The sequence below is a fragment of the Salvelinus fontinalis genome, chromosome 18, assembly GCF_029448725.1.
Source record: "Salvelinus fontinalis isolate EN_2023a chromosome 18, ASM2944872v1, whole genome shotgun sequence".
Lineage (NCBI taxonomy): Eukaryota > Metazoa > Chordata > Actinopteri > Salmoniformes > Salmonidae > Salvelinus > Salvelinus fontinalis.
Genome location: NC_074682.1, coordinates 23,657,075 through 23,682,246, shown reverse-complemented (window position 1 = coordinate 23,682,246; position 25,172 = coordinate 23,657,075). Strand labels below are relative to the sequence as shown.

Below are 25,172 nucleotides of genomic sequence, written 5' to 3'. Positions count from 1 at the left end.
ATTAAATAATAAAAAACATATCACATTTACATAAGTATTCAGACCCTGTACTTTGTTGAAGCACCTTTGGCAGCAATTACAGCCTTGAGTCTTCTTGGGTATGACGCTACAGGCTTGGAACACCTGTATTTGGGGAGTTTCTCCCATTCTTTTCTGAAGCCGAAGCCACTCCTGCATTATCTTGGCTGTGTGCTTTGGGTCGTTGTCCTGTTGTAAGGTGAACCTTCACCCCACTCTGAGGGCCTGAGCGCTCTGGAGCAGGTTTTCATCAAGGATCTCTGTTATCTGCTCCATTCATCTTTGCCTCGATCCTGACTAGTCTTCCAGTCCCTGACGCTGAAAAATACCCCCACAGCATGATGCTGCCACCACCATGCTTCACCGTAGGGATTGTGCCAGGTTTCCTCCAGACGAGATGCTTGGCATTCAGGCCAAAGAATTCAAGCTTGGTTTCATCAGAACGGAGACTCTTGTTTCTCATGGTCTGAGAGACTTTAGTTGCCTTTTGGCAAACTCCAAGTGGGCTGTCATGTGCCTTTACTGAGGAGTGACTTCTGTCTGGCCACTCTACCATAAAGTCCTGATTGGTGGAGTGCTGCAGAGATGGTTGTCCTTCTGGAAGGTTCTCCCATCCCAACAGAGGAACTCTAGAGCTATGTCAGTGACCATTGGGTTCTTGGTCACCTCCCTGACCAAGGCCCTTTCCCCCCGATTGCTCAGTTTGTCCGGGCGGCCAGCTCTAGTAAGAGTCTTGCAGGTATCCAAACTTTTTCCATTTAAGAAAAATGGAGGCCACTGTGTTCTTGCGGACCTTCAATGCTGCAGAAATGTTTTTGTACACTTCCCCAGATCTGTGCCTCGACACAATCCTGTCTCAGAGCTCTACGTGTAATTCCTTCAACCTCATGGCTTGGTTTTTGCTCTGACATGCACGGTCAACTGTGGGACCTAATATAGACAGGTGTGTGCCTTTCCAAATCGTGTCCAATCAATTTAAGTTAACACAGGTGGACTCTAATCAAGTTGTAGAAATATCTCAAGGATGATCAATGGAAACAGGATGCACCTGAGCTCAATTTCGAGACTCATAGCAAGGGGTCTGAATACTTATGTAAATAAGGTATTTCTGTTTTTTATACATTTGCAAACATTTCTAAAAAACAGTTTTTTGCTTTTGTCATTATGGGGTATTGTGGCTACCATGGCTATGCCCCCATAGGATGACAATTCCTCCATCCACAGGGCACGAGTGGTCACTGAATGGTTTGATGAGGATGACAACGATGTAAACCATATGCCATGGCCGTCTCAGTCACCAGCTCTCAACCCAATTGAACACATAGGAGATTCTGGAGCAGCGCCTTGCACAACATTTTTGCCATTGCTTCCCTCACACAAGCTCGGCTTCACCAATTTGCTGCATATTCTTGGGTAATTTAAGGAAACCACACTGACAATACTCACCCAGTTTCTCCATGATTAATGCACAAGTTGATGTGCATCATTACATTTGACTGTTGTATTTACTGAGGTCACACCAGCACTATCTATGACCTGAGGATGAGGACCAACAAGCCATACATCACCAGATACACATTACACACATTACACTATGTACCTCAGCATAAAACTCCAGAACCTCCATCCAATCAGTCCATAATGAGGTGTTATACTGGTCCATCAGATTTATCTTTTCACATTGACAAGTGAGATTGGAGGGGATTCACCACCCTCTCAGTGAGTCCATTGACTCCAGTTTGGTAGTCTTTGAGTCCAGTGAGTGTCAGTGGGGTCCTCTGACACCTGTTTGTCTAAGGACTCACCTCTGAGCTGATGACAACACCTCCCTGCCAAGAAATGTCACCATGAAATGTCAGGAGCGGCTATCTGAACAGAGGAGAATGTCACATGCTGTCCCTGTCCTGTTGTGTTGAGCTGGAAGCCACACAGGAAACAGGGGGGAGGGGAAAGTGTAACATTCTGCTTTATAATGGCATCTCATTGTAATTGGCTGTCTGCCTTCCTGGCCAATGGTAGTCATTGGTCTTGATGGAAGCCTCATCAGACTGTATGATAAGGGAGCGGTTGTCCATGTTCCTTTCCCAGTCACTGTCAGTGGGACAGGTGTGGTCTTCACTGCCAAGGAAAACAAAGAGAGGGTACATAGCTCGGATAGTGCATTCAACACCTTCATGATTATAAAATGGAATCTGTCCCAGTTTCCGATCATTATTTATATTCTCTGCAGTATACAGACTAACCACAGTTATGTGTTGCGAGGTACCTGTGTTGTGCGTCCATGGCCATAGAGGTGTCCTCATAGATTTTCAGCATGGTTTCTGTGCGGTCATCATGAAGCTCTTTGGGCTCCTGAAATCTGGATTGACCAGTATTTTACTTAGTTATATATTTGACATTGAATTTCTGTATTTTGTATCGATGGAGTTGTGGTTTGTAAGGGAACCGTATATCATTATTACCTTGGTTCCAGGCGCTCTTTAACCTTGGCGATAGACAGGATGTATGGTCCAATCTGTCGGGCGATGGTGGTCAGGTACAAGTTCTCCTGCTTCAGCTGCTGCAGGTCGTGGAGTTGTGCTAGAATGTGGTCGAACACAAATGCCATGTCAAAGTACAGAACAAAGCACATGCATCACATCCAAAGATGGGATTAGATCATGATGCATGTTACCAAGTCCACATGTACATACATACACCAGATGGATGTTTAGTTTATGGGTAAACCTTACCTTCATAGATCTCCTGCTCATTAGTGACCCTCTGAAAGGTCTCCTCCCAAATCTAAAGGGAAATAATGTTTACTTCCTTTAATAAGGTCAAAACATTCACAAGGCCAAGTCATTCATGTGTACAAAACATAGGATATATTAAAGGATCTATAAGCTGCTTGACCTCCTTAACATATTGCTGGTGTTAGATATGGGGCCTGTGGATGTACCTCTTCAAACAGAGCCCTCATGGTCTCCACAGAGGAGTACTGGGAAGAGATCTGTCCGTCGATGTGCAGGGAGCGGTCCAGGATCTCCCCCATGGTGTCTGTGTTGATGAGGGAGTGGTGTTTGGTCAGGTCCCTGTGTAGCTCCTGTACCTGGTCCTTCATGTTCTGGATCTCAGTCTGGAGGGTCTGGGTCAAACACACATATGAATGTACGCATGCACGCACCAACACTGTCACAGACACCCTATCACAAGTGAAGTGGCCAAGTCACTCTACCCATAGTTGTTGTCATTGTGGTCATGTCACTCACACTGTAACTGTTCTCATAGTTGCGGCAGTGCTCAGTGAAGGGTGTGTCGCCCCCCTCTGCCAGGAGGACCTTGGTGCAGATGTAGCGGTGGGACGTGGACTTTCTCCCCGTGGCCGAGCCCAGGGGCATGTCACTGAGGGACGGGGAGCGGCACGACATGGAGAGGGGGGAATGGAGCCTGATGGTGGGGAGATTAAACCACAGGGCATCATTCATTGGGAAGCCTCGTTCTAAGTAACAGTTATTTATTTAAGGCTCTAATTATATACTTACATAAAGAATGAATCAGAGAGTACGTTTTACAGCCTATCTATCCCATTTTATATAAATATATTGTCCCTTAAGTTCAATATTATATTCAGGTCTTCTCACTGCTAATGTTCCAGAGGGAGTGATTCATAGTTGAAGCGTGCCCCTCAAAACCATAACTCAACACAGGCTATTCAGATAATGGCATTCTGAAGACCATGTTTACAACTAACAATGTAAAACATTTGCTTGCCGAGTTCCAGTTCAGAAAATTACTTTGCTATACAATTTTGAACAATAGAACCATTGCTTCATATACTGTATTTGCAACAAATGGAAATTATAAATATTGTAGACTGTACTTGAGTCGCTTTTGAGACCTGGCTGAAGTGGAAACATAAAATTCTCCCGGTCTCCAGTGAGCTTTAAGACAAAGAGACAACCAGGACAGACAGACAGCGGGCCCTGACCTGGCTTTCTCTCACTCCTTACCACCACAACTACCACTGGAGTAATAGATAGCTATTCATGTAATACTGTAGACCACTTTAACAGACTTTCCTAACACTCAATATTACAATTTTAACCAAATGTTTGCCATAGTTTATAATTGTCCATGAATGAGGGAGGGCTATGTAAGTTACCAATGAAACACGGAATAAACTCTGGAATATATAACAGGTGGAAATATCATGAGCCAGTTGGTAAAGACAGATATTCTATAATTACGGAAAAGTTTATCGGCACACAACTGGGGAAGACATGCAGCTTACCTGGGCTCTGGAATGCTTTCAGTCCTGATTTCTTGTCTGGCACATGCCCTGATACAGCAGTATAACTATCCCGAGAGTGAGTCTCTGATTGTTTGCTGTGAGTGTCTCTTTCTCACCCTGCCATACGCATTTAGTCCTCTGAGCATCCACTTGCTGCCCCCACCACTGATACCAATTTAAGACATTGGCAAAAGCAGTGACATCAGTGGCATGGAACAAATTGGCCCCGCCACTCCTGTGTGCCTAGCTACCAGATGAATCCTGGAGAGTTCTGTGAAATTCTGATAAAAATAGGGCCAGCCTGCTAAGTGCCGTCCCCACCCACTCCGTATCCTACATGGAGGGGCACTGGTTGGGAGGGTGGACTGTCAGTATGTTGGGGGTATGGGAAAAGGGGGAGTTACAGACCTGTGAACAGTTGGGAGTGATTGATGTGGAAAATTGGTCAGGGAGCATGCGTCCCTTGTGTCCACATGGACAGGGACAGAGTCTGCATCTGAATGAGTTTGTGAGAACAAATGGCTCCATTTTGAAAACAAATGAATCTCTATGTCTGTGTCAAATACCTACAACTATAGCTTACACCAACTAGGAATCAAGGCTCTGGAAGGGGACATTTTGATTCTGTTAAAACTCTGGTAACAGCTAAGCTCAGTGCAAGCGCAGTCCTTGAATTTGGGTCCAGTCGTCCTCATTGTATCTTATACTTCAGCCAAATACATTGACACCCCAGTATGGGTGTGTATTGAGAGACATACTGTCATGTGTGTCAAGGTTTGCTTGGGATCCAGACTGTGTTGTGATATCCAGACAGACACAGAGCCTTGCTGGAAAAAGCTGTTTCCTGGAACCCTGGCTTTGCGCTGGTCACTCTGGCCCAGCCCACTGTAATCACCCGTATTTCTGGCACGGAAAGGACGGGACTAGCGCCCGCTATAACAGGAAGACCGCCACCAAAAAGGTGAGTTACGTAGCCTAAGCATGTCTGTGGCCAGAGTTTACAGGCAGACAGGATAAGTGACATAGTGGGGCTCATAATGGCGTCTCCTTCCCTCTCTCTGTGGTTATCACCATCTGCCAGTTGTGCTTCCAAGAATGGTTTATATTATATCTCATGTTTTAATCTAAGGAGATTTTCATATCTCATATTTTATATGTGCAAACATTTGGGTCCAGAGATTTGGTCTCATTAAAAAGCCCCACTTGTACACTGAAAGACAGAGATTAAGGAAGAATATTTTGCACAAGAGTTAAAGGCCAAGCAGACTCACATGGCTGCAATACTAGTTGCTCCGGTAATGGAGGCTGGGCGGCGATGTCCCAGCAGCAGTAGGGGCTCCAGACAGCGAGCAAACTCAACCCTGTAGTCTGTGTTAATCTGAGGGGAGAGAGAGATCATCTGGGTCAGAGCACCTAGCACCTTTCTTTGAAGGAAGAGACAACACATTTACTGTGTGTATAGTATTAAATGCAAATTCTACATGACACCCTTACAAAAAAAGATTTCAGTCAGTGTGCAGTATAACTGCAGTATGTTGCAAATACTGCATCCAAAATATATATATTTTTTTTACTGCAGTTAGTTACAGTGCAGTTAAACTGCAGTACACTGCAGTTATTCTGCAATTACTGCGTCCAAAATACCACAGTCGACTGCAGTTACTGCACTTTTACTGCAGTTTCAAAACGGCAATAATTTTTTGTAAGGGCAGTGTGGATTGAAGTAACATTGTTTTGTAAGAACAGCGTAGACAAGCCACACTCACTTTGCTGCTTTGCACTGGTCGCAGTTGATGAGGGAGCTTCACAATCCTCCTCAGCCTTTCCATTTGTTGCTGTGGAGGAGAGAGCCACCATATTTGATGCAAACCTCTGGTTAATTTACCCATTCTATCTTTGATTCTCTTCAGAATATAAAGTGCCAGTACTCACATATCCCATGTCCAGAAACTCAAACTTGTTGGCTGAGCTGAGAAAGGCTGAGCAGGTGACCAGGTGGCCCTTGGAGAGGGCATCAGAGAGGGTCATAGGTCAACCACACTGGAGGGCTTGTGAATAATAAACTGTTCAGGTAATAATGAACAATCTATACCACTGTCAAATGTATTTATTGGTAGCAACTAGGTAACAACTAGTTATTGGCCTACACTGTTAATTACAGGCCTGGGGATAAAGATTTATGATGATCTAACCTGCAGGGTTGGCAGGAGGGCAGCAAGGTGTGAGAGTTGCTCCTTTAGCGCCTTCTCCTTTTCTTCATGTTGGCTACAAACACACACACAACATTTCCACTACACATCTATCACCTCGATGCAGAGGGTTATGCAATACAGAAACCCATACTTCATGTATCCAGGTCTTTATCTATGTTCTGCTCTCCGTAACAAACACATACACACCGACAGACACTGAGATGGAAACACACAGCCTGCCATAAATAGCCTTTAACTCCCTTCTGGGAATCCAGACAGTCACTGGGCCGCTTCCAGGCAGCGAGCCGAGAAAGATGGAGAACACGGGGCACAAAAATCTCAATGAAGATCTCTACACAATGCAACTTGATACACTCTCTCCCATACAGACTTCAGAGGCAGTAATGTTGCAGTCCAGTGGCCCCCAGGATCTAGCTTCCTGCTCCACTAGTTGTGATGGACTGCTACCAGAGAGTAAATATCAATACCAGAGGTTATCTACACATTTTCATTGATTAAATGTAACCGTGAACTGCAGCTGTGGACATGGAATGATGAGTAGTTGTGTTGAAGCAGTCCTTACTCTGTTTGCCTAGTCATTATTGTTTGAATTGTTTACTGTGAAGTCTATCTCATGGGGCCAAATAGAAACTAGCCTACACCAGGGTGTGACATATAACCGCTGCAATACACTCGTATTGGTAAATGAGATTTGCTAACTATGTACAATGTAAAGCACATTGAGGCCTAGGGGAAATTGCTAAATTCAATCCATGCCTATCAGATTGCCTATCCATAGTTTTTCTGGCATCAAAGCAACAGTTTCATAGCAAAGTAATGCAGTACCTTTGAGCCGCTCGCAACAGAATTTTCTTCCTCTCAGCCAGTCTTTCCTGTCAGATGAGAGCAGAGAAAAAGTTAACCAAAAGGAAAATGGATATGAAAACGTCTGCTAGTAGTAGGTCTACTGTGAAAAAGACTGTTGGCCTTGTTTGCCACCCTCCATTTTTGAAAATAACTGTCTGGGGATTTAACTTCTAATTTATTTCCTCTAAAATGTAATTTTGTGGTACACATTGTCTTGTAATTGTACCAGTATGGGTTTGGTCCATTCATGGAGTTTTTGTTGAGAGCTGAATACCCTTGCAATCTTTTAACAAAAAGAGCAAGAGAGTCACCCAGTGGTGAGGCACCATCATAGCATCTTCAAAGTTATATATTCCATGTAAAGGGCATATCACATATTCAAATGTGGAATCAAATGTATTGTGTTGCACTTAGATAGTTAAACTTCACAATATTTATTTAATACATTCAAATCTCAATAACAACATAACCTTTTTTTTCTTCAGGTGACCTGAAAAGAGTCCTGTAGTGATGTCTTACCTGCACACTGGTGAAGGTGTTGCAGATTGCATTCTCCTCTTCCTCCATATTGGAGCCCACTGCCCCTATCATGGCCCTCAGCATGATAATAGCCTCACGGGCCAATGTCTGCAGCTCCTTCACTGCCTACAGAGAAAGCAAGGCTCACACATGGTCATGGTATATATTCTCACTCACCTGTAGCTAAACCACACACATGATCATATGCTTTATCTCAAACTCAAGACCCACCCGGTATCTTTTCAAAATCGACAACATAAGCATCCTATATTATGTAGAGTAAAATATAGCATGGAAACAGAGTTGCCGAGGGAGATTCATACTAGGCCATGGAGTTGTGAGTGCGTTAGGGGAGAGTGGGGAATGTTGAGCCACCCTTGTTTATGACCACCCTTGTTTGTGACCATACACAAAATGTATAATTTGACCAAATATTTAGGAAGAGGTCATCATTTCATGGAGTCTGTGAAGGAAGAAACCATATTGAAAAAGTGGTAAGCAAACTTAGGTCCCCAAAAATGTATTTTCCCATGTCAAATGAGGTTTCATGATGCTTGTATCTAAAACAAAGTAGATAATTTAAAGATTGTTGTATACATCAGTTGGGGACTTGGGTTCTCTAAAAGCTTCAATATGAGGTCCTAAACCTAGCATGCTGTAGCTGTGTGGGCTAATATAAACTCAGCAAAAAAAGGAAACGTCCCTTTTTCAGGACCCTATCTTTCAAAGATAATTCGTAAAAATCCAAATAACTTCACAGATCTTCATTGTAAAGGGTTTAAACACTGTTTCCAATGCTTGTGGAATAGTCGTTAAGACACTAACAGTTTACAGACGGTAGGCAATTAAGGTCACAGTTATGAAAACTTAGGTCACTAAAGAAGCCTTAGGCATGCTGCAAGGAGGCATGAGGACTATAGATGTGGCCAGGGCAATAAATTCCAATGTCCGTACTGTGAGACGCCTAAGACAGCGCTACAGGGAGACAGGACGGACAGCTGATCGCCCTCCCAGTGGCAGACCACGTGTAACAACACCTGCACAGGATCGGTACATCTGAACATCACACCTACGGGACAGGTACTGTATGGCAACAACTGCCCGAGTTACACCACCAGTGCTCAGACTGTCCGCAATAGGCTGAGAGAGACTGGACTGAGACTTGTAGGCCTGTTGTAAGGCAGGTCCTCACCAGACATCACCGGCAACAACGTCGCCTATGGGCACAAACCCACCATCGCTGGACCAGACAGGACTGGCAAAAAGTGCTCTTCACTGACGAATCGCGGTTTTGTCTCACCGGGGTTGATGGTCAGATTCGCGTTTGAGCGTTACACCGAGGCCTGTACTCTGGAGCGGGATTGATTTGGAGGTGGAGGGTCCGTCATGGTCTGGGGCGGTGTGTCATAGCATCATCGGACTGATCTTGTTGTCATTGCAGGCAATCTCAACACTGTGCGTTACAGGGAAGACATCCTCCTCCCTCATGTGGTACCCTTCCTGCAGGCTCATCCTGACATGACCCTCCAGCATGACAATGCCACCAGCCATACTGCTCGTTCTGTGCGTGATTTCCTGCAAGACAGGAATGTGAGTGTTCTGCCATGGCCAGCGAAGAGCCCGGATCTCAATGCCATTGAGCACGTCTGGGACCTGTTGGATCGGAGGTTGAGGGATCGGGCCATTCCCCCCAGAAATGTCCAGGATCTTGCAAGTGCCTTGGTGGAAGAGTGGGGTAACATATCACAGCAAGAACTGGCAAATCTGGTGCAGTCCATGAGGAGATGCACTGTAGTACTTAATGCAGCTGGTGGCCACACCAGACACTGACTGTTGCTTTTGATTTTGAATTTTGTGTTTGAATGGGTTTAAAATGTAGTGGTAATATTTCATTCAATACAGCAATTTGTAGGGGGCTTATTGCCACGTTCATGTGCTAGATGAACTATGAAACTGAAATTTGTGGCTTGCTAACTGGTTGTAGTTATACATGTGCCGATACATGTGCCGCGTTCAACCAGTTGGCTAGTTGGAAATTTCGGACTTTCCTAGTTCCTACTAGTTTGTGAACGCAGCATAATTTACCCTGTCCCGCAGCTCAACTTACCTCATACCCAGGACCACTTTTTTTGGGACAAGCTATGTTTTATAAACTGTAATGTTTACATTAATTCTGATTATTTCCAGGCATACAGCACATCCTGACATATATGCAGATACACTATATATACACAAATTAGTGGAATTGGCTATCTTAGCCACACCCGTTGCTGAAAGGTGTATGCAATCTCCATAGTCAAACATTGGCAGTAGAATGACCTTACTGAAGAGCTCAGTGACTTTCAACTTTCCAGTGATCTTGCCGATCAAGGACGGGTCTGAGGAGCTATTTGGCGTCACAGCTAGCGAACCTGCTAGCTAGCAGGACATCAAGCTAGCGAGGTGTTCTTGAACTCAGCCCGCGACGCGGTTAGCCATTGTGGCTGGGACCGTGGATTGTCCTGAGTTTCTGGCTGTCTAGATCCCTGCTGTTTGTTGTTTTCAATTTTCCCCTGCTGTTTGTTGTTTTCAATTTTCCCCATGACCTGCCCTGTCTGGAACTGCGAGCAGTAACAGTCTAACATACGTTGCTAGCTACCATGACAAAGACCAAAGCCGGCGGGAGTACCGTTGAGGACAGTGCCAGTGGTGTCTCTCTATCACACGTGAAGGATCTTTTAAACTAACAAAAAGATACCTATAAGCTGTTGTTACAACAACAAGAAAATAGTTTAAAGTGTTTTGTCCAAATACTGGTGAATTCAACTAATAAAATAATGGTGACTTGACCAGAGAGGTCCAGGACCTGCAGTTCTCCCAGGGTCAGCTCGACGAGTTGAAACAGTAGAACGGCAAGATGACAGCAATCTGTAAGTCATTGAGAGAGGACATAATTTCTGTATGTGAATCCATGATAACAATGACAGATAAATTAGACTATCTCGAGGGACAATCAAGGCGAAACAACATGGTTGTGGACGGAATTGCAGAATCTCCACATGAGACCTGGATGGAGTCTGAGGACAATGTGAGGGAAATTATCTCTAAGAAATTGAAGATGGACCACAGGAAGATTGAGGTGGAGCGCACCCACAGGATTGGAAAATCCACCACCAGACTCATTGTCCACCCTCTCTCCCAGAAGCCTGGAAGGGATGAGAGAGCCAAGCCTATGGGTTCGTAGCCTCAACCCCACAGTACACACACACACCAATTGATTAATGGACTGCTGAATGTATATTTTTTTCTCTTGCTTTGTCTGCTCTTTTCAATATTATGTCTATTTCTGATAAGCTACCCAGGAAAGGGCTGAAAATAGCCCATATTAATATATGTAGCCTTAGAAATAAGGTTCATGAAATCAATATAACATAATATAATATAACATAATATAACATTCCTATATTAGCCATTTCTGAGACTCACTTAGATAATTCATTTGATACATCAGTAGCAATACAAGCATATAACATTTATAGAAGAGACGTAAATGCTTATGGGGGAGGTGTTGCTGTATATGTTCAGAGCCATATCCCTGTAATGCTTAGAGAAGATCTTATGTCAAGTGTTATTGAAGTGTTGTGGTTGCAGGTTCACTTGGCACTTCTAAAGCCTTTTCTTTTAGGGTGTTGCTTTAGGCCACCAAGTGCTAACAGTCAGTATCTAAATAATATGTGTGAAACGCTTGATAGTGTATGTGACGTAAACAGAGAGGTCTACTTTCTTGGGGACCAGAATATTGACTGGTTTTCATCAAGCTGTCCGTTCAAGAGGAAGCTTGTTACTGTAACCAGTGCCTGTAATCTGGTGCAGGTTATTAATCAACCTACCAGGGTGTTTACAAACACTACAGGACAAAGATCATCCACATGTATCGATCACATTTTTACTAATGCTGTAGAACTTGGTTCTAAAGCTGTATCCGTACCCATTGGATGCAGTGATCACAATATAGTGGCTATATCCAGGAAAGTCAAAGTTCCAACAGCTGGGCCTAAAATGGTGTATAAGAGATCATACAAAAGATTTTGTTTGTGACTCTTATGTTGATGATGTTAAAAATATTTGTTGGTCTGATGTGATAAATGAGGAGCATCCAGATGCTGCACTTGATGAAATGATGAAATTGCTTCTTCCAATTATTGATAAACATGCACCTGTTAAGAAACTGACTGTTAGAACTTTTACGGCTCCATGGATTGATGAGGAATTGAAAAACTTTTTGGTTGAAAGAGATGGGGCAAAATGAATGGCTAATAAGTCTGGCTGGACATCTGACTGGCTTACTTACTGCAAATTTAGAAATTATGTGACTAAACTCAACAAAAAGAAGGAACTTTATTATGAAGATAAGATCAATGATATAAACAATGATGGAAAAAAACTTGAGTAAATTAAATTATGGGTAGAAAGACAAATTCAACTCCCATCTTTCATCGAATCAGATGGCTTAATCATCACAAAACCATTTGATGTTGCCAATTATTTGAATGATTATTTCATTGGCAAAGTGGGCAAACTTAGGAAGGAAATGCCCACGACAAAGAGTGAGCAATTATATTCATGCATAAAAAAAAAAATAATGAAAGAAAAGCAGTGCAAGCATGAATTTTGTAAAGTTAGTGTGGGAGAGGTGGGAAAATTATTGTTAACGATCAATAATGACAAACCTCCTGGCACTGACAATTTAGATGGAAAGCTACTGAGGTTGGTGGCTGACTCTATAGCCACTCCTATCTGTCATATTTTTAATCTGAGCCTAGAGGACAGTCTTTGTCCTCAGGCCTGGAGGGAACCCAAAGTAATTCCGCTACCCAACAGCGGTAAAGCGGCCTTTACTGGTTCTAACAGCAAACCTATAAGCTTGCTGCCAGCTCTTAGCAAACTGTTGGAAAAAATTGTGTTTGACCAAATACAATGCTCTTTTTCTGTAAATAAATTAACAACAGACTTTCAGCATGCTTATAGAGAAGGGCACTCAACATGTATTACACTGATACAAATGGTGTACCACAGGGCAGCTCTCTAGGCCCTCTACTCTTTTCTATTTTTACCAATGACCTGCCACTGCCATTAAACAAAGCATGTTTGTCCATGTATGCTGATGATTCAACCATATACGCATCAGCAACCTGTCACGATCGTCGAAATAACATTCGGACCAAGGCACAGCGTGATATGGGTTCCACATCTTTTTATTTGTGAAACGCACAAAACAAGAAAAACGCAAACGATACGTGAAGCTATGGAGTGCTCACAGGCAACTACACATAACCAAGATCCCACAAAACACAGTGGGGAAATGGCTGCCTAAATATGATCCCCAATCAGAGACAACGATAAACAGCTGCCTCTGATTGGGAACCATACCAGGCCAACATAGAAATAAAACAACCTAGATTACCCACCCTAGTCACACCCCTACCTAACCAAAATAGAGAATAAAAAGGCTCTCTATGGTCAGGGCATGACACAACAACAACTAATGTAGTCAATGAAACCCTTAACAAAGAGTTGCAGTCTGTTTTGGAAAGGGTGGCCAGTAATAAACTGGTCCTGAATATCTCTAAAACTAAGAGCATTGTATTTGGTACAAATCATTCCTTAAGTGCTAGACCTCAGCTGAATCTGGTAATGAATGGTGTGGCTGTTGAACTAGTTGAGGAGACTAAATTACTTGGCGTTACCTTACATTGTAAACTGTCACGGTCAAAACATATAGATTCAGTGGTTGCAAAGATGGTCATAAAGAGATGCTCTGCTTTTTTGATATCACACTCCAAAAAGCAAGTTCTGCAGGCTCTAGTTTAGTCTAATCTTGATTATTGTCCAGTCCTGTGGTTCAATCAGAGGGCTGATATAAATACTATGCTTGCCAGTCTCTATTGGCTAAGAGTTGAGGAGAGACTGACTGCATCACTTCTTCTTTTTATAAGAAACATTAATGTGTTGGAAATCCCAAATTGTTTGCATAGTCAACTTACACACAGCTCTGACACTCACACTTATCCCACCAGACATGCCACCAGGGGTCTTTTCATAGTCCCCAAATCCAGAACAAATTCAAGAAAGCGTACAGTATTATATAGAGCCCTTATTGCATGAAACTTCCTTCCATCTCATATTGCTCAAATAAAACAGCAAACTTGGTTTCAAAAAACAGATAAAGCAAAACCTCGCAGCACAACGCCTCTCGCCTATCTGACCTAGATAGTTTGTGTGTATACACATTGATATGTAGGCTACGTGTGCCTTTTTAAAAATCTATGTAGTTCTGTCCTTGAGCTGTTGTTATCTAATGATGTTCTGTATTATGTCATTCTGTATTATGTTTCATGTTTTGTGTGGACCCCAGGAAGAGTAGCCGCTGCTTTTGCAACAGCTAATGGGGATCCTAATAAAATACCAAAATACCAAGTGGCACCGTCATAGGATGCCGCATTTCCAACAAGTCAGTTCATCAAATTTCTTCCCTGCTAGAGGTGCCCCTGTCAACTGTAAATGCTGTTTTTGTGAAATGGAAATGTCTAAGAGAAACAACGGCTACAATGCAAAGTGGTAAGCCACACTAGCTCACAGAATGGGACCGCCGAAAAATCGTCTGTCCTCGGTTGCAACACTCAATACCGAGTTTCAATCTGCCTCTGAAGCAATGTCAGCAGAATAACTGTTCGTCGGGAGCTTAATGAAATGTGTTTCCATGGCCGAGCAGCCGCACACAAGAGTAAGATCATTATGCACAATGCCAAGCGTCAGCTGGAGTGTTGTGAAGCTTGCCGCCATTGGACTCTGGAGCCTCATTCTCTGGAGTGATGAATCACACTTCACCATCTGGCAGTCTGACGGACGAATCTGGGTTTGGTCGGATGCCAGGAGAAACGCTACCTGCCCTAAAACATAGTGCCAACTGTAAAGTTTGGTGGAGAGAGAATAATGGTCTGGGACTGTTTTTCATGGTTTAGGCTAGGCACCTGAGTTCCAGTGAAGGGAAATTTTAACACTACAGCATACAATGGCATTCTAGACTATTCACTGCTTCCAACTTTGTGGCAAAAGTTTGGGGAAGGCCCTTTCCTGTTTCAGCATGACAATGCCCCTGTGCAAAGCGAGGTCCATACAGAAATGGTTTGTCGAGGTTGATGTGGAAGAACTTGACTGGCCTGCACAGAGCCCTGACCTCAATCCCATCAAACACCTTTGGGATGAATGGAAGGTAGACTGCGAGCCAGGCCTAATCGCCCAACATCAGTGTCCAACATCCGTGCCCGACATCACTAATGCTCTTGTGGCTGAATGGAAGCAAGTCCCCGCAGCATTGTTCCAACATTTAGTGGAAAGCCTTCCCAGAAGAATGGAGGCTGTTATAGCAGCAAAGGGGAGACCAACTCCATATTACTGCCCATGATTTTGGAATGAGATGTTCGACGAGCAGGTGTCCACAACCTTTTGGTCATGTAGTGTATCTTTGTTAGAAAGAATCCTGATGCTGAACGTAAAAAATGGCTCAATATCTCCCCTACAGAGGAAAACTGTGATTTTCAGAGGTGGTGACTGGGACATATCAATGTAATCCCAGCTAGCGCACATTTGTCCTTGGAAGTTGTGGGAATGTATCTTTTTGGTTTCACATTTGTTATGGGAACAAAGCAATATGATTCCTGACATACTGTAGTAGTTACAATTTTGCATGTTCTAGGAACGTTATTTTTAGGTTGCAGGGAGGTTGTGAGAACATTTTGCTCTGGTTCCTTGAGAGGTTTTATTAACACTGAGAATGGAAATTATAGGTTATTTCAAGGTTTTTGAATAACCTTCTTAAAACTTTCATTGAATGTTTCAATAAGACATTCAATAACATTGCTAACTTACTTTCAGTTAACTTGTTTGAACATATGGAGTATAATTTCCTTAGGCATTAATCATGCAAACACATTTTATTTTGACATGGGATCAATGAGCTTCGAACATATAATCTTCTATTCTCTATCCATGGAATTAGTCCACTGTGCCACCAGAATGGAGCTAGCATACTGTATTTTTTTACACATACAAAGCTGTTCATTTCAGTCTATCCAAATAGACCCCATTTCAAAGGAAACAAGCACTCATTAAGATCAGGTGTAGTCAATTAGTGACTGCGGCCAACACACATGAACACACTTAAGATTGTTTTTATGGAACATTTTCTTCACGTTCTCAGAATGGAATGTATGTTTTTAAAGAGTAACTCTCACCCCCAATTTCAGCCTTTGCCCAGTACCTTTAAATAAAATTAAAAATGCATTCTGGTGAGAAGTTGTTGGTGGGGGAAATTGCTTATAAATATTAATTTTGGGGGTGGGTAAACCTAGTTGTACCTGATCCCAACACTTTATCACTAAAGCATACTACCAGAAGTCCACTGGCACGTTCTGAAAATACAATTATGTGCATTGCATACAAAACGGCTCTGGACAGTTAGCTCACAGTGGCACAACGCCGAGTTCCTGACATCTATTGCCACTTGCGGTGTAAATTTGAATACCCCATGGGGGCAAATTCTTTTTTAGAAATGTGGGCTCACATTTATTGTCACGTTCCTGACCTTATTTCCTTTGTTTAGTCTTTGTTTAGTTGGTCAGAACGTGAGCTGGGTGGGCATTCTATGTTTTGTGTTTCTATGTTGGGTTTGTTGTTTGGCCTAATATGGTTCTCAATCAGAGGCAGGTGTTTGTCATTGTCTCTGATTGGGAACCATATTAAGGTAGCCTGTTTTCACTGTTTGTTTGTGGGTGATTGTTCATGTTCATCTGTTCTGTGTTCCCATGTTCAGGACTGGAGCGTTTTCAGTTCCTTCTGTTAATTTTGTGGTTTTTGTTCGTCGTTTAAATATCCTAATTAAAATATGGATTATCATCACGCTGCATTTTGGTCCTCCTCTCTTTCACCCAAAGACAGCCGTTACAGGTATTGTGTTGGGAAGAAAAGTGCAATCATCACCTTGCAAATGAAGGATTAGGGGCTCAATTCAATCCAACCCTCATTGCAGTATTTACGAAGTAACTATTTTTCCAGTGGTCAAAGTAACTCACAGACTGGTCTTGGGAACTGCATAAAAACCTACAACTACTACAGTACAAGGGCGACCCCTCTCACAGGTATGCTTTCACTTTTCAGAATTAGAAGTGTGTGGGCATGGGATAAATATTGTAAATTACATTATTAAAAATAAATAAAAGACAACTGCTCCATGTGGGATTAGAACTCATAACGACTAAATATGAGCCAACTGTTTTAGCAGACTGCGCCACCAATCAGACATTATGGTAGTGAAAATATAAAAATAATTGTCAAGAATACCATTGTCATCTATTTCTTGTTTTGATCGATGTAGCTACGAATATAAACGTATAATTCTGATAGCCGACATGTTTTATTTTTCTTTGTAAAAGCACATAGATGTGTATGAAAAGATAAGCAAAAACTGTCAAAAACGTAAATGTGTCTTACTGCCTTTTGAATTTTGTGTAATGTCAGTAGTCAAGTCAAGGAAGCATCACGCAAAATATATTGGCAAACTCCACTGAGAGTACCAATACCATTGCCAAATAAGGCGCGCTGTCATCTGCTTTTTTAGTAAGCCTTGAGGTGGTACCACCCAGAACATCTAGAAGGGAGTGGATTTCATACAGAAGCCCTCCCTTGAGATAACGTAGAGGTACCTTCTCAAGGTGCAGCTAGATTTACTACTAATTTACTACTAATAGACAAAATAAATATATACAAAATATCAAAATGAAGACCAGAATTGACGTGTTTCACGATAACTAAAACATCTGGTTTTCGGTGTAAAAAAAATTAAAATCATGAAAGTTACTCTTTAAATAACATTCTTAGAACGTTCTCTGAATGTTACTAAAGTGTTCTTGACGTTTTTCTTGAACTTTTCTTAACGTTTTCGGAACAATGTGAGAACATTAGCTTGAATAGAACCATGAGGAAACCTGTTGGAAACATTATGCTGAAGTACTGAAATTCCCACAGAAGAACATTGTTTCTTAACTTTCTCTGAACTATTTGAGAACATTCCCAATGTCAAACCAGTTTGAGAACATTCCAAGAGCATTACCAAAATTGAAAGACCATGTTTGAACTTTTAGGAAATGTTCTGTTAAAGTAATGAAATTCTAAGAAAACTATGTTTTTTTTGTCAAATTCATTAAATATGCTGAGATTGGTGCAGGGTAGTTGGTTGGTTTTGAAACATTCTTAGAAAGTTGTGGAAGGTTGTATGCAAAATAACCATAGGACAACCACGCTCTCACCAAGCTCTAAGAAACATGTAGTTCTCAGAATGTACACAGGCATTGAGCATGTTGCTCTACAAAGGAGAGTATGTAACATCGAGATCCTACTACTACGGAAGGATGCCTACTGGATATCCTGTTTAAAAACATTGACCTCTAGTGGTCTGAATATTGACTTTGATTTCAGCAGTGGTGGGAAAAGTACCCAGTTGTGATACTTGAGTAAAAGTAATAATACCTTAATAGAAAGTTACTCAAGTAAAAGTTAGTTAGCCAGTAAAATACTACTTGAGTAAAAGTCTAAAAGTATTTGAATTTAAATATACTTAAGTATAAAAAATAAATGGAATTGCTAAAATAAATTGAAGTATCAAAAGTAAAAGTATAAATAATTTCAAATTCCTTATATTTAGCAAAGCAGATGACACTTTCTTTTTAAATTGTACAGATAGCCAGGGGCACACTCCAACACTCAGACATAATTGACAAATTATGCATTTGTGTTTAGTGAGTCCGCCAAATCAGAGGCAGTAGGGATGCCCACGTGTTCTCTTGATAAGTGAGTGAATTGGACAATTTTCCTGTCCTGTTAAGCGTTCAAAATTTAACAAGTACTTTTGCATGTGAGGGAAAATGTATAGAAGAAAAAGTACATTATTTTCTTTAGGAATGTAGTGAAGTAAAAGTAAAAGTTGTCCAAAAAATAAATAGTAAAGCAAAGTACAGATACCCCAAAAACATACTTAAGTAGTACTTTGAAGTATTTTTACTTAAGTACTTTACACCACTGGATCTCAGGCCCTTCTAATGAACAATTATATTTTCTATGAACAAGTCTTATAAATGAATATATTATTTCTACAGCTTATCCACGTACATCCAATATGTTCCCCCTGTTGATGATGCTTATTATGCATTATGGTTGAACCAAAATATTACATGTAACAAAAATTGAATGAAATTGGAAACAATTAAATATATATGTGAAATTCAATGAAACAATCATGTATGTTGATGATAATCTTATGCTAATGATAACAATAGTCTAATATATTCAATATGCTGTAAACTATTGTCTTTTAACAGTTTCACAAAATTAATTATAATTAACCTGATAATTATGACACACCCCTCACTATTGTAATTGGTTGCACTAATTGCACTATTTGGTCTACATAACCTGGTTCAAGCATTCATGACATCACCCTGAAGAAGGCACAGTGATGCCGAAACATTGATGGTTTACCCAATAAATACCTCGAGTTTATACATAGAATGTGCAACTCTCTTTGTTTTTCTAGCTGGGATAACACACAATGTATCTAGAAAACAAAAGTCACAATTCACCTACCAGCACTGCCTGGTCTAGTATCTCACAGCCTTGCATGTATGCTGTCTCAATATCAATGCAGTGTATCCGGCTCTCTCTGTGGAATTTAGCAGAAACATCAATTAGCTTTACTCGCAGTGTTCCTGTCTGAATCTGTGGCGTCGCTGTAGTAGGAGCGTCACTCACACTTGCATGTCTCTGAAACACTTGATGCAGAGCATCGACCTCTTCTCTGTGGAGAACATGATGTAGGGCTCATCGTGGAGAGCTGTGGAGACAAACATTATGTTAGACCATCACTATCACATCACTGTTTCCTTACAATAAGATAATCATCCCATGAACATGTTGACAATTGTGTCAATAGGTTAGGTAACACTTAATTACACATTCACTTGATGAAGGTTATTCTACATGTGTAACTAATGATGTTATTATTACACATTCTCTTGTTCCACTATATAACTAATGTTTTGTAATTACACATTTGAAATTCACCTGTGAATTACCATGTTAACAACTCAAACCAAAATCTGATCTTGGTACATGTAACTACACGGTTCCACGACCATTGAATCCACATGTAATACCAGGGTTGATAAATAGCCTAGGACCTGGTAACAACAATTGTAACAAGGCACATTAACTACTGGCCATTTTCAATTAGTTTATTTCTATGTTATGACCTGGCACAAAGGCTATACTGAATCAAGTGTAATGCAAGAACATTGTAGTTACATAGGATATACTTGTAGTTATCATGTACCTACCCAGGAGCAAGCAACTGAATGTAAAGTGTAGCCCAGTAGGGTATAATCTGTATAGTTACTATGCAGTTACAATGTAATAACCTTTGCAGACAATAGGCTAACCAGGATAAATTAGGAGACAGGAGAACATTAGGATGAACCCTTTTACAATATAACCATCTTTAACAACCAACTCTGTAATTACAATGTTGTTACAAGGGATATACATGTATTTACAATGCACATACCCAGGAGCAAGCAACTTAATGTAAAGTGTAAGTACACAGTTCTTTCTCAAAGATTGTTACATTGTATAATGTAACTAAAAGGGTTATACCTAATGTTTTCCTGTCTCTTAATTTCTCCTGGTTAGCCTTGTAAAATCTATGTTGTTAACAGTTATTACTGTGTTAGTTACGTAGTAATAGGGGAAACTTAATGTAAAGTGTTACCATAGGTTAGTATTAGATAACAATGTAATTATAGCTAGAAGTCGCTGAGCACTTGTTGTAGTGTGAACATAATACAGGTGGTACTCACAGCACATCCGGTGGCACACTTTGGTGCGTTTGGCCAGGAACACAATCTCATGGTGGGAGAACATCTTGGCCTTGTGTGTGGAATCCCTGCAAGCTCCACACAGGGGCTGGCTACACGTGTTACAGTAGTACATTGGCCCCGTGTCCTATAAAACACACACACACACACACACACACACACACACACACACACACACACACACACACACACACACACACACACACACACACACACACACACACACACACACACACACACACACACACACACACACACACACAATATGATCCATGATAATAAATGCTCTCTATTAAGATCTATAGCATGGTTTGTTAGAGTTATTTCTGTTGTGAGGTACCTGGTTGTTGCTCTGCTGATCACAGTTGGCACACTGGACTGTCTCTTCACAGTCATCAGTAGCGTTATCAACCAGGAACTTCAGCAGACGGTCCTCTGGTGGGAGTGCATTCATTCCTTTTACAACTGATGGGTATCTGTGACACAGATGGATCCAGCAACAAAAGCACAGTACAAATGTTTTATGCAGTGCTTCGTTCAAATTTTTATTTCTCGCTACACTGATCATAAAAAAGTAGTGAGTTGCATTCCCAAGGCTCTCCAGCAGATGGTGCAACATATCTAATCGCAGAAGCTTTGCTAACATATTCTGAATTCAGTACGTGGCAGTACTTTTTTACTACAGGTAGGACAAATGGCATGTCATAAACATGTCAAACAATAATTAATTTTAGAGTTCCAATATGCAAGCTCTAACATTGACCTGGTTCTACATCCTGGGTTAAGTTGGATTTTCTTTGTAGGGGAGAAAGGGGATGACCACAGGTCATCAGACTGTAAAATCATCTTACAACTCGCTGTAAGATTATCGCTTCTGCGGGTTCTGATAGTATCAAAGCCTACAGCTAAATCTGTCCCTGTAGATCTCTAGTGGTTCAGAGGGGCTTTGTTGCCCTGCCTGCCCGAGCCCACAACTGCTATGGTTGCTGCTTTGTTCTGCAGTTGCATTGTCCCCCCAGAACCCAAGGTCTCCTTGTGTGCTCTGTGATTACATATCTGGGATGAAACCAAACACTGGATCACATCCGATCATGCAAGATGATAAGTTAAATAAAACATAGTTGTTACGAGTACGACTACTATGGGGCGGTTTCCCTATTTAAAAATGGCTCCCTGTGGCTCTCGACCAGGCATAATTTATACCAGAGTTCCTCTCATTGCAGGTATTGAAGAGCTTGCAGGAGTGAGCAGATGGATCTATGGAGTGGACCATTGTGTAGTAGAGTGAAGTGTGTTCCGAGGGGAGATACCCCAGTGGGCACACTTTCTCCCTGCAGGTCCCCATGGCCCTTCCCTCCTCGCCAATGTTTATCTAGTTTGCATAGCAACAGGGTCTATTGTGTGCTACTAATAGCAGTGTAGCAAATTCCCGAGATTACATGGTTCTTGAGTGAGTGGGTGGCAGTGGTGTAAAGTACTTAAAAGTAAAATGACTTTTTTTGGGCATCTGTACTTTACTATTAATACTTTTGACAACTTTTACTTCACTACATTCTTAAAGAAAATGATGTACTTTTTACTCCATACATTCTGTCACACCCAAAAGTACTCATTACATTTTTAATGCTTAGCTGGACAGGAGAATTATCTAATTCACACACCTATTAAGAGAACATCCCTGGTCACCCCTGTAATACTGCTATGTAAATGATGTCAGAGAGTTGGAGCGTGCCCCTTGCTATCCGTAAATAAAAATAGGAAAAGTGGCCATTTGGTTTGCTTAATATAAGGAATTTGAAATTATTTATACTTGTACTTTTACTTTTGATACTTAAGTATATTTTAGCAATTACATTTACTTTTGATACTTAGGTATATTTAAAACCAAATACTTCTAGACTTTTACTCATGTAGCCTTTTACTGAGTGACTTTCACTTTTACTTCAGTAATTTACTATTAAGGTATCTTTACTTTTACTCAAGTATGACAATTGGGTACTTTTCCCACCGCTGATGGTTGGAAGTACTGATGAAAATAGCAACAAACAGCACTTCCGTATTGCACAGGCCACAAGAGAAGTTTCAAAATTACCCAATGTCAGAGGAACGGTTTAGACAGAAATGATTTCAGCAATCTACTGTTTGTTTGGCATCACGTTGGGGAGTTGATCAGGGGACCTCAGGATCTATTCAGGAAATGGACTGAAATGACTGATCATGTCAGCTGCATACTGTCCCACTGGGCACAGATGACAATTCAACATCTACTCCACATTGTTTCAATGTAATTTCATTGAAATTACATGGAAACAACATTGGTTCAACCAGTGTGTGCACATTGGGGTATCTGTACAATGCAGTGTATCATTTTGGCTGTAACATCATCCCCAATGTGTTGCTCATCACTACTTGATCCAGTGATCTAATGGGGTTGCCACCACTTTTCTTTGTGTATCTGCTTGTGTTTTTGGGTTTGAAGATAATCAAAGATAAGTGATAAGTTCATATGCTGAAAACTCTTTAGTGATAGAAAAGGCCTAATCTAAGATCAGTTTTATTTCCAGTATAATCTTTTTCCTGGAGAAGTTTTGTTCCAAATAGCCATGTGCTCTTTGATCAGTGAGAGCTAATCCAGAGGGCCTTTAGGTAATACTGTTGGCCATGACTCATTCTCCAGTAGGGGATAAAATGGATAGGGCACTGTGAGGTCACATTTAATTGCCCTGAGCTCCCGGCTCCATTGCCAAGATGCCTGTGTAGGTTTTGTTGTAGTGTGACTGCATTGTGGCCTTAACATGGTGCTAATTCAGAGCCAGGGCTGACCCTGCAGCTGTCCCAGCCGCTCAAAACCATCCTGCCCTGGTCGGGCTGGTCCAGGTCACTCTGAGCCATAGTCCTTAGCAGACTGCTTGACTTCATCCACTAAGGCTGGTATTGATTGTAAGGATAGGTGAGTCCCTGTCATGTTTTCCATTCATGTGTAGATCAGAGTTGGCTGTGCAGTATGCATGCTCTAAGCGCCCTGTAGAACTGGAGAGTTACACAGATTCTTAAGGGGATTCCTCCTATTTCATAGCCAAGACTGAGATGCAATGCCTTATGCTCAAACCCAATGTTTAAACAAGTAACAATTAACTATAGGTCACCACAAAGATACAAATGTGGTTGGTGGCATTTAGTTAGTCTTGGACTAACAATAGTATCAAATCAAATGCACAGCTTGTGTATTCAGAAAGCTTCTTTCAGTAAGTTAAGTTCAGTCCCTTACCCGCAGAGGGGGCAGTTGAGACGGCTTTCATTGGCTCTGCCTTGTAGGCAGCGTGCACAGAAGATGTGGTAACAGTCTAAGAGGCATGGGTGCTGGTACTGCTCATGGCACAGGTGACAAAACAGGGGATGGACATTGGCACAGTCCACTCCACACAGATTATCCAAAGGAGAGAGGACACCCCCTGCCATCTACAGAGAGAGTGTAGTGACAGTGAATCCCTTAGGATTAGCCTTAAAAAAAAACTAAACTGACATTTAAAATCAGCCACAATGTAAGTAGGACATCATGTTTGACTTCACATATAGAGTTTGAGATCATATAGATAATTTTTCGAATGGAATAATGTGATGTAGGGCTAGCCTGGGTACCAGTCACTTTCTGCTAACATTCCACTCCTTGTACCCCGTGTCAATGCCAATGACTCAGAGTACAAGAAGTGGAACATTAGCATTAACACACTGGTACCAGGCTAATGCAGTACATAATACTCCCATAACTTTAGTCTAATTTAGTTGGAACAGTTAGGTTAGAGAGAACTTCCCTCTTTCACTTACCTTGCCAGCCATGGTAGAAGTCCTCAGTGCTGTGATGAAAAAACACACATGATGTCACATGAAAGTTCTATTGTTTTGTCATATTAGTACTTCTATTGTAGCCTACTGCTCTATATGTCCAACCAAACACAAGGCACCCCCAACAGAAGAGCTCACTGTAAAAGTGTAGTGGATGGAGTCTGTTCCTACATATGGACAGCACGGAGCGCTACTGTCTTACCTTTCAGTGGTACTATCAACTACCCCCAGCAGGAATGACAGCAATGCAGAAACTCTTCTGGAGTGGCCTGGTTGAGCCCTGACGCCAGGCAGCTGACTGCTCCCCTAGCCAGCAGCCATTCTGCTCACAGAGTGGGGGACTGGGGATGGGCCAACGATGCAACCATACTGTCACAGATGACAAAAGGGAAATCAGATATTGTTGCCTTGTCAGCAGGGGAAAAATCCCCCCAATATAGAATATTCTCCCCTTAGTTAACCAGGAATCAGGGATTGAATGGGTATCACCACCAACAC

At 41.7% G+C, this 25,172-nt stretch overlaps 1 pseudogene; it reads right to left on the bottom strand.

The window, feature by feature from the left end:
* Positions 1-1,882: 1,882 nt before the first annotated feature.
* On the bottom strand, positions 1,883-24,716 carry LOC129815172 (RING finger protein 207-like; annotated as a pseudogene).
* Positions 24,717-25,172: the final 456 nt, after the last annotated feature.